Here is a 9,421-nt window from a genome sequence, read left to right on the forward strand (position 1 = left end):
ATTAAGGCTGGGGAAGGGACAGGAGTCTCCTGAGCAAAGTGACCATTTTGGGTGCAGTTACAATGGGTCCCTTCTAGTTGCAGGTGTAAAGTAGTAACGGGAGATGGTTTGAGGGCGGAGCTGTGGGATACAGGAGATGTGAAATGAAGAGACTATGCGACATTGCAGACGGAGATGCTATTTTTTTTTTTTTTTTGCTTTTTCTCCCCTCTGCTGGGTTTAGTACCAAGGAAAAAGAAGTCACACGTCAGAGTCTACTGCCTCATGCGATGGCAAGTGAGTGAGAGCAGCGAGCCTGTGAGCATTGTTCAGGCCAGGCAAGAGCCGTCCATCTGGGAGCCGAGGAGATGCTACTGTCAGTGAGATAAGTGTCTGTTTTGCTGAGGGTTCTGCTCACGGCCGATCTGACTCCAGATAGAGACACCCTGTTAGCTGGGGCTGGGTTTGTAAGAAAAGGTTCCTGACTAGCTGTGGATACGAGGGAGACAAGGTCCCCGTTTTCAGGGGCTGGTCATTTTTCTATCCACAAGCAGTGTGTCCTCCGCAAGAGAAGGTTGGATCCAGGGGGATGCCTCGAGCTGGCGAGTTCCTTCCCCTCCTCCTGCATTTATCTCTCTCCTTCCCTCCCTCTCTCTTTTCTGTACTGTGTTGGCCAACACACACTCTCTTTCCCTCTGTCTGTGTCCTTGCCTCTCCCTGTGCTTTCTCCCTTTATAGGACATGGGTAGGTGTGGATCCCCATAGGCTAGGTCTCGGGAGCCAGGAAGAAGTAGGAGGGGATGAAAATTATGTGGGGTCGTGGGTGCAAGAGTGGAGGCAGGTATTGTAAAATATCTAGCACGGTAGCATGTTGGATAGTGATGGCTCTTCCATAGGTGGTTTGCTGTTCTTGCAGAGGCCCACTCAAGGCCAATGGAGCCGCCCCAGACAGAGGAGAAGCATCTGGAGGAACCAGACCTGCACAATCTAGATGTTTTTCACTTGGCAGTGGAGCTAAGGAGTGCTCTCATGATATTCGAGGAGCAGGTGTGTGTTTTTGTGAAATCTCTCTCTATCCAGTATCTGCTGTGATAGACCCAGGCCAGTTGGGAACAGCAGAGTAGAAGAAGGGAGATAAACCTGCCACTGGATAAGTAGTTTTCTGTTCCCTGAGTGACCAGAGCAGGGGCTGCTCCAGGCTAATGAGAACACCTGACTCCAATTAACCTGCTAAGAGTCAGGTGAGGCTGTTAAGCATGTGACTCTAATTAAGCAGTCGGTGTTTGGAATCCCTCATCTGTACTCGCTTCAGTTTTGTTCAGAGGCTGTGAATTTCCTCGTTGAACACGGTGCTCTATGGGTTTAGTACCAAGGGAAAAGAAGTGGAGGGTCAGAGTCTGCTCCCCTCATGCGATGGAAAGCAAGTAAGAGCGGGGAGACAGCGAACATTACTGATGCCAGGCAAGAGCCGTCCAGCTTGGAGCCGAGTAGCCGTCACTGTCAGTGAGATAAGTGTCTTGTTAGGTGAGGGCTCTGCTCACTTCCCACTTGGCTTCAGGTACGGATGCCCAGTTAGCTACGGCTCGGTGTGTAACAAAATAAGCTGTGGATATGTGGGAGACAAGGTCCCCATTTTCAGCATCAGCTCATTTCTCCGTTCACAAACGGTGTGTCCTCTGCAGAAAAGCTTGGATCCAGGAGGATGATTCCAGGTGAGGAGTTGCTTGCCTTCCTCCCGTGTTAATCTCTCTCTCTTTTCTCTGTGTGTTGGCCAACACACTCTCTCTAAATCTGTCCTTGCCTCATTTTGCGTTGTCTTGCTTCATGGCACATGGGCAGGTGTGCTAGGTGTGCTCCCCACAGGCTTGGGTCTCGGGAGTAATGAAGAAGTAGGAGGGGACAAAAATTATGTGGGGTAGAAGGGATGAGAGTGGATTGGAGACTGTCTGTTTTGAGTCGATCTGTGTTCATCAGGTGGGGCTGATGTAAATGGAATGGCAGAGGGAGCGAGAGATGAGGGCAAGATTTCACACACCTTCACAACTCTGTAATGCTGGATCATGCATGGCTTTTGCAGCTGCGCTGGTACAGGAATTGTCCAGGAACCCTACCCGGTGGAGAGACTCTCAGAAGTGAACCTGATCAGCCTGAACATTCTTCTAAGCAGACATGAATAGTCTTCAGCTTTCTGCCTCCTGCATAAATGGCAGTGAGTAAGCGCTGTACTTTTATTCACAGGCTGTGTGCTTCCTCGTTGGGTACAAGGCTCTGTGGGATTAAGGCTAGGGAGTGGCCAGAGTCTCCTGAGAAAGTGACTATTTTGGGTGCCGTTACAATGGGTATCTTTGATTTGCAGTTGTAAAGCAGTAATGGGAGATGGGTTGAGGGTGAAGCCCTGGGATACGGGAGATGGGAAATGAAGAGACTATGCGACATTGCAGATGGAGATGCTATTTTTTTTTGTTTTTCCCTCTTCTGCTGGATTTGATACCAAAGAAAAAGAAGTCATTTGCCAGTCTACTGCCCTCATGTGATGGAAAGCGAGCGAGAGAGATGAGACCGTGAGCATGGTTGATGCCATGCAAAAGCCGTCCATCTGGCAGCAGAAGAGCCGTCGCTGTCAGTGAGATAAGTGTCTGTTTTGGTGAGGGCTCTGCTCATGGCCCACGTTGATGCTGGTAGGGATGCCCCGTTAGCTAGGGCTGGGTTTGTAAGAAAAGGTTCCTGACTAGCTGTGGTTGTAAGAGAGACAAGGTTCCCAATTTCAGGGGCTGATGATTCCTCTGGTCAGGAGCAGTGTGACCTACGCAGCAGAAGGTAGCATCTAGAGGATGACTCCAGGTGTTGAGTTACTTGCCTTCCTCCCATGTTTCTCTGTCTTCTCTATTGTGTTGGCCAACACTCTCACTCTTTCATTCTCCCTTCCTTGCCTTTCCTGGTGCCGTCTCCCTACGTAGGACGCGGGAAAAGGGTGCTAGGTGTGCATCCGCACAGTCTACGTCTTTGGGACCCATGAAAAATTAGGAGGGTATGAAAATCATGCATATTAGTGGGTGCCACAGTGGAGCAGTGCCTGTGGGTATTGACTTGGTCTTTAATCATCGCCTGGGGCTGATGTAGACCAAATGAGAGAGGGAGGCAGAGATTAGGGCAAGATTTCACATACCTTCAGAGCTTTGTGTAATGCTGACTCATCCTTGGCTTTTGCAACTGCACTGGCAGAGGAATTGTCCAGGAGCGCTGTCTGGAGGAGAGACTCTCAAAAGTGGACCTGAACATCCTTCTAAGCAGACATGAACAGTTCTCAGCTTTCTGCCTCCTGCATAACTGGCTGTGAGTAAGAGGTCGGTGCCAGTGGAATACCTCATCTATACTCGGTGTAGTATTCTTCACAGGCCGTGTGTCTCCTTGTTGGGTGCGGGGCTCTGTGGTATTAAGGCTGGGGAGGGGCCAGAGTCTGCTACGCAGAGTGACTGTCGGGTGCTGTTGCAAGGGCTGCTTTTTGGTTGTAATGCTAAAGGTGTAATGGGAAGAGTGTTGAGGGCGGAGCTCCCCCGTGTGGGAGAGGGGAAAAGAAGAGCCAATGTGACATTTGCCTACTGAGATGGTAACTTGCTTGGTTTTTCTCCTTGTGCGGGGTTTAGTACCAAGGGAAGAGAAGTCACGTATCAGTCTACTGTCCTCATGCAAAGGAAAGCGAGACCGACGAGACCGCGATCATTGTCGAAATCAGGCATTAGCTGTACATCTGGGAGCGGAGCAGTCACCGCTGTCAGTGAGATAAATGTCTGGTTTGGTGAGGGATCTACTCATGGCCCACCTGGCTCCAGGTAGGGGTGCCCCATTAGCTGGGGCTGGGTTTGTAAGAAAAGATTCCTGACTAGCTGCTGTTATGAGGGAGACAAGGTCCCCATTTTCAGGGGCTGGTTATTGGTCTGTTGACAAGCAGTGTGTCCTTTGCAGCAGAAGGTTGGATCCAGGGGGATGAATCCAGCTGGTGAGTTTCTTGCCTTGCTCTGTTTTTCTCTCTCTGTCTCTTCTCTAGTGTGTTGGCCAACACTTTTTCTCTCTCTGTCTATGTCCTTGCATCTCCTTGTGCTGTCTCCCCTCATAGCACACGGGCAGGTGTGTTACGTGTGCATCCCCACAGGCTAGGTCTCGGGAGCTATGAACAAGTAAGAGGGGATGAAAATCATGCAGAGTAGTGGGCACTAGAGTGGAGTGTAGACTGTTGATGTTGACTTGGTTACTGTTCATCAAGTGGGGCTGATGTAGATGGGATGGGAGAGGGAGGCGGGCATGAGGGCAAGATTAAATGCAATGAGGGCAAGATTAAATAGAGCTCTGTGTAGTGATGATGGTACTTACTTGACTTTATTAGTTTGCAGAGGAATCATCCAGGAGCCCTCGCCGGACGAGAATATGCAGAAGTGGACCTCAGCAGCCTGGACATCCTTCTAAGGAGACATGAATATTCCTCATCATTCTGCCTTTTGCATAACTGCCTGTGAGTAAGAGATGAGCACTTTCAATTCCTCACCTCTGCTCGCTGTAGTTTTCTTCACAGGCCGTGTGCTTCCTCGTTTGTTATGAGACTCTGGGATTAAGGCTGGGGAAGGGACAAGAATCTCCTGAACAAAGTGACTGTTTTGGGACAAAGTGTACTTAGATTTCCAGAAAGCCTTTGATAAGGTCCTTCACCAAAGGCTCTTATGAAAATAAAGTTATCACTGGAAAAGAGTGAAGATCCTTTCATGGATTGAGAACTGCTTAAAAGACAGGGAACAAAGGGTAGGAATTAATGGTAAATTTTCGGAATGGAGAGGGGTAACTAGTTGTGTTCCCAAGGGTCAATGCTAGGACAAATCCTATTCAATTTATTCATAAATAATCTGGAGAAAGGTGAAGTGGCAAAGATTGCAGATGATACTAAATTGCTCAAGATAGTTTATGGGAACTTTTTGAAGTTCTTCACAGTGTTCATTGGATTTAACTAAGTGATTGGGCAACAAAATGGCAAATGAAATTTCATGGGGATAAATGTGAAGTAATGCACATTGGAAAAAACAACCCCAACTATATATAAAATATGATGGGGGCTAATTTAGCTACAACTAATCAGGAAAGAGATCTTAGGGTCATCGTGGATAGTTTTCCGAAGATGTCCACGCAGTGTGCAGCGGCAGTCAAAAAAGCAAACAGGATGTTTGGAATCATTAAAAGAGGAATAGAGAATAAGGCAGAGAATATCTTACTGTCCTTGTATAAATCCATGGTACTCCCACATCTTGAATACTGGGTACAGATGTGGTCTCCTCATCTAAAAAAAGATATACTGGCATTAGAAAAGGTTCAGAGAAGGGCAACTAAAATGATTAGGCGTTCAGAATGGATCCCATATGAGGAGAGATTAAAGAGGCTAGGACTTTGCAGCTTGGAAAAGAGGAGATTAAGGGGGCATATGATAGAGGTATATAAAATCACGAGACGTGTGGAAAAAGTGAATAAGGAAAAATAAGTTTACTTCCTATAATGTAAGAACTAGGGGCCACCAAATGAAATTAATGGGCAGCAGGTTTAAAATAAATAAAAGGAAGTTCTTCCACGCAGCGCACAGTCAACCTGTGGAACTCGTGAAGGCCAGGACTATAACAGGGTTTAAAAGAGAACTGGATAAATTCGTAGAGGTTAGGTCCATTAATGGCTATTAGCCAGGATGGGTAAGGAATGATGTCCCTAGCCTCTGTTTTTCAGAGGGTGGAGATGGATGGCAGGAGAGAGATCATTTGATCATTACCCGTTGGGTTAATTCCCTCTGGGGCACCTGGCAATGGCCAGGATACTGGGCTGGATGGATCTTTTGGTCTGAGCCAGTTTGGCCATTCTTATGTTTTTATGGGTGCCTTTACAATGAGTGCCTTCCAGTTGCAATTGTAAAGTAGTAAAGGGAGATGGGTTGAGGGCTGGGATACGGGAGACGTGAAATGAAGAGACTACGTGACATTGCAGTTGGAGATGCTAATTTTTTTTGTTTCCCTCCCTCTGCCGAGATTAGTACCAAGGAAAAAGAAGTCACGGTCAGAGTCTACTGTCCTCATGCGATGGAAAGTGAGCGAGAGTGACGAGACCACGAGCATTGTCAAAATCAAGCATTAGGCATGCATCTGGGAGCGGAGCAGCTACTGCTGTCAGTGAGATAAGTGTCTGTTCTGGTGAGAGCTCTGCACACGGCCCACCTGGCTCCAGGTAGGGACGTCTTGTTAGTTGGGCCTGGGTTTGTAACAAAATGTTCATGACTAGCTGTGGTTATGAGGGAGACTGGGTCCCCATTTTCAGGGTCTGCTCATTTCTCTGCTGACAAGCGATGTGTCCTCTGCAGAAAAGATAGGTTCCAGGTGGCGAGTTGCTTGCCTTCCTCCTGTGTTTCTCTCTCTCTCTCTCTCTCTTCTCTAGTGTTGGCCAACACACTCTGTCAGTCTGTCCTTGCCTCTTTTTCTGTTTCACTTCATTGCACACAGGCAGGTGAGTTAGCTGTGTATCCCCAGAGGCCAGGTCTCGGGAAGCATGGCGAAGTAGGAGAGGACGAAAATAATGCAGGGAAGTGGGTGTGAGAGTGAAGGCAGGTACTGGAAGGTCTTGTGCACCTGTAGTGTTTTTGGCAGTGATGGCTTTTCCATAGGTGGTTTGCTGTTCTTGCAGAGGGCAGCGGAGCATCTGCAGGAAGCGGACCTGCACAATCTAGCTGTTTCACTTTGCAGTGGAGCCGAGGAGCGCTCTTGTAATGTTGGAGGAGCAGGTGCGTGTTTTTGTGAAATGATATTTCTCTATCCAGTATCTGCAGAATGAGGTGCCTTGTGGAGAGCAGAGAGATGCTTCTCCTATCCATGGGATGGGTCCTGGGGAAGGTCCAGCTCTGCCTGTGGCTGGCAGTGGTCTGGGATTGTCCCTTTCCTGGAGGGCTGTAGCTCCTTAGGAGTGGTGAGTATTTTAGGCCCTGGGTAAGCTGAAGAAGAATAAAGGAGGGAGCAGCAGCCAGTGACGTGTGTCTCCGTTGTTCTTCGATGCACAAGTGGTGACCTAGCTTACAAATGTTCTCTCTCTCTCTCTCTTTTCAGTCGTACTGAGATTGGTCAGATGAGAGATCGGCCAACCTGTGGCAGAGACCAAGGAAGGAACAGCCCCCGGAGCCCATCCCTAGGGATGGAAGCCGGACAATGATCTGCAGAGTAAGAGCAAATGGAAACTTGCTGAAGTTCAGTATTGAGGGAGGGCTGCAAATACTCTTGTCAGTGGAAAGAATTTGTGAGTATGGAGAGGGCCCCTGAGGAAAGACCTCAGCATCTCACAGGGGCACGATAAGCTCGGGGGAATCCTTTGTGCCCTCTCAAGGAATTGTCAGGTGCTATGGAGTCTTCCCAAAGTGCGATAACTCTTTGTGGAGAGCCAGGAAGGTGACTACAGGTGCTGAGTTTGCCTCCTTCCTGTATGTGTATCTCTGCTCTCATAGTTGGCCAACATGTGCGCGCTCTCTCTTTCTGTCTCTCCTTGCATAGAACATGGGCAATGGTGGATGCTCACAGTCTAGGGCTGGAGAGCCTGCATCCCACTGGGGCATTGGGAGGGGGAAAAGAAGCATGATGGGTACTAGATCCTCCATTGGTAGTGGTGGGGGTGACTGTAGGAGTTGACTCTGACTCTGTTCATCAAGTGGGGCTGATGTACGGTGCGTGGGAGAGGGAGGGCGGCATCTCACACACCAATAGAACTTTGGGCAGTGACGGCCCCTGTGACGGGTTGGATCACAGACACCCCCCTGGGAGCTGCCAACTGATGTGCCAAGTTACCTCTGCCCCTGCTTTCCCTGCTAGCTCAGGACTTTAGCACCCTCTCTTGCTGAGCCAGATACTCCCATCTGCTCCCACATAGACCCAGGGTCTGAATTACTTGCCCCAAAGCTGCAGGTTTACCTGAAAACAGCTCACAGAAGTGTGCTTGTCTTTAGCACTCAGATGCCCAACTCCCAATGGTGTACAAACACACATAAGTCCGTTTTACCCTGCATAAAGCTTATACGGAGTAAACTCATAAATAGTTCATTCTCTATAACACTGATAGAGAGAGATGCACAGCTGTTTGCCCCCCCTCCAGATTAACTCTGGGTTAATGAATAAGTAAAAAGTGATTTTATCAATACGGAAAGTAGGATTTAAGTGGTTCCAAATAGTAACAGACAGAACAAAGTGAGTCACCAAGCGAATTAAAAAGCACAAATCTATGTCTAATCAAACTGAACATAGATAATCTCACCCTCAGAGATGCTTCAGTAAGTTTTTTCCTCAGACTGGACCCCATCCAGGCTTGGGCACAATTCTTTACCTGGTACAGCTCTTGTTCCAGCTCAGGTGGTAGCTAGGGGATTCTTCATGACTCCATGGAGCTATAAAGGTGTAATGGGAGATGGGAGAACAACCACGTACACAACACTGCAGATTCCGATGATAAGTTCTGTTTTTCCCTCTTGTGTTGTGCTTAGTACCACGGAGAAAGAAGTGAAGGGTAAGAGCCCTCCCCCGTTGTGAGATGGAAAGCACCAAGAGCCGGGAGACCACAAGCGTTGTCGATGCCAGCCTATGGTGATGCCGTCGATCTGGGAGTGGAGCAGCCGTCACCATCAGTGAGATGTGTCTGGTTTGGGGAGGACTCCGGTAACGGCCCACCTGCCTCCAGGCTGAGACTTGTCATTAGCTGGGGCTCGGTTTGTAGGAAAAGATTCCTGACCTGCTGTAGTTACGAGGGAGACAAGGTCCCCATTTTCAGGGGCTGGTCTTTTCTCTGTCCACAAACAGTGTGTCCTACACAGCAGAAGGTTGGATCGAGGAGGATGACTCCAGCTGTTGAGTTTCTTGACTCCATCCCACATTTTTCTCTCTCTCTCCCCTAATGTGTTGGCCAACACACACTGTCTCTCTCTCTTTTTCTCTGTCCTTGCCTCTCCTTGTGCTGTCTCCCTTCGTAGGACATGGACAGGTGTGTTAGGTGTGCATCCCCACAGGCTAGGTCTTGTGAGCTATGAACAAGTAGGGGACCGAAATGATGCAGGGCAGTGGGCGCTAGAGTGGAGCGGTGACTGTGGGTGTTGACTGAGTCTCTGCTCTAGTGGGGCTGATGTGGATGGGATGGGAGAGGGAGGCAGGGATGAGGGCAAGATTTCACGCATCAATTGTGTTTTGTGTAGCGATGGCTCTTGCTTGGCTTATTTGCTGCACTTGCAGAGAAATCATCGGGGAGCATCAGCAGGAGGAGAAACTAGCAGACGCGGACCTGGGCAGCCTGGACATCCTTCTAAGCACAGATTAACAGTCCTCAGCTTTCTGCCTTCCACGTAACTGGCTGTGAGTAAGCGGTCGGTGCTTCGAATTCCTCATCTGTTCTCACTCCAGTT

General features: G+C 48.8%; 1 long non-coding RNA gene across 4 annotated transcripts; it reads left to right on the forward strand.

Moving 5' to 3' along the window:
* The first annotated feature begins 545 nt into the window (after nucleotides 1–545).
* On the forward strand, nucleotides 546–8,963 carry LOC123376675. 4 transcript variants are annotated; one of them, XR_006581880.1, is made up of 9 exons: nucleotides 546–1,026; nucleotides 1,538–1,691; nucleotides 2,057–2,192; nucleotides 2,476–3,312; nucleotides 3,624–3,809; nucleotides 4,361–4,486; nucleotides 6,035–6,775; nucleotides 7,095–7,205; nucleotides 8,513–8,963. It is a non-coding gene; the product is annotated as an uncharacterized LOC123376675 (long non-coding RNA). The 4 variants fall into 4 exon arrangements; XR_006581881.1 differs by having other exon boundaries at nucleotides 2,057–2,188; nucleotides 2,476–3,323; XR_006581879.1 differs by having other exon boundaries at nucleotides 2,057–2,188.
* Nucleotides 8,964–9,421: the final 458 nt, after the last annotated feature.

This window comes from Mauremys mutica, chromosome 8 (genome assembly GCF_020497125.1).
Source record: "Mauremys mutica isolate MM-2020 ecotype Southern chromosome 8, ASM2049712v1, whole genome shotgun sequence".
Lineage (NCBI taxonomy): Eukaryota > Metazoa > Chordata > Testudines > Geoemydidae > Mauremys > Mauremys mutica.